Source organism: Nanorana parkeri, unplaced genomic scaffold (genome assembly GCF_000935625.1).
Source record: "Nanorana parkeri isolate BGI_ZX_2015 unplaced genomic scaffold, ASM93562v1 scaffold1103, whole genome shotgun sequence".
Lineage (NCBI taxonomy): Eukaryota > Metazoa > Chordata > Amphibia > Anura > Dicroglossidae > Nanorana > Nanorana parkeri.
Window position 1 is genome coordinate 543560 of NW_017307371.1, and position 1158 is coordinate 544717.

A 1158-nucleotide genomic window follows, 5' to 3' on the forward strand; every position below is an offset into this window, starting at 1 on the left:
ATGAACGGTCGCAGCCGGTCTCTGCGACCCAGTGTGAGCCTGGACCCACGTAGGGGTACGTCACATGTTGAGGCCGGTCGATGTTATACGTCACATGTGGAGGCGGGGCGGAGGGGTACACGTCACATGTGGAGGCGGGGCGACGGGATACAGAGGAAGTTTGAAGTTCCCGCTGTGGAGCGCGGCTGCTCAGGTGTAGGGTGCCAGGGGGGCGGGGCTTGTGTAACTCCCAGCACAGGCAAAGCACACAGCGAGAACACACAGCAAGGAGAAGACATACACACAGGGCTTACACAGCAAGGAGGACACACAATTTCTGCTATCCAGTATAGAGCTGTTTTGTCTATACACACTTGCAGGTAACACAGACCCACAACTTGTACTTGCTGCATATACACACAATTGCTGCCATATAGCACAGACCCACAACCTGTGCTAGTCACACATTCCTCACACTCGGCCACAGCACAACCTTTGCACACTTTGTATATAGACACGCACAGACCTGCAGCAGAGCAGTGACAGGAGTGCGGGTCTGTGACACAACACATACACAGCCTCAATATACATCTGCATACACACTACTAGCAACCTCTGCACACACACACACACCCACAACTGCTACAAAGATTGGACAGGGCCAGCTTATATTCCCACAGCCAGGCGGCAGCATACAACAAGAATACAGACCCGCTGCGCTCTGTTTAGCTTCCACGTTTTTATATTTGCACGGCAGCACAACCTGTGTGTACACAATCTGGTGTATATGCTGTGATATGACACATGCAGCATACAAACACACACACAGGGTGTGTGTGTGATATACACACTATGCTGTGACACATCTAGCGTACACACAGTGCTATAACTGCTGCACGGTGTTGATATTGACCAGCACTGCCGGTGTAAACCCGGGACTCACACACTTACCTGATGTACACAACAGATGTAACACAGCTGGACTGCGCACTTGGAGGTAATTAATACTCGCATAGTGTTGGTGCATTTTTACAACACCATAGTCAGAGAAGCAGATTCTGTATAGTAGCCATATACAGTTCATACCAACACAGCGCAGAACGGCGAGCATTCAATTCACCTTCAGAAGTCAGAAGAAGATTGATATCATCCTGGTGACATCACATCCTCCAGGGGGCG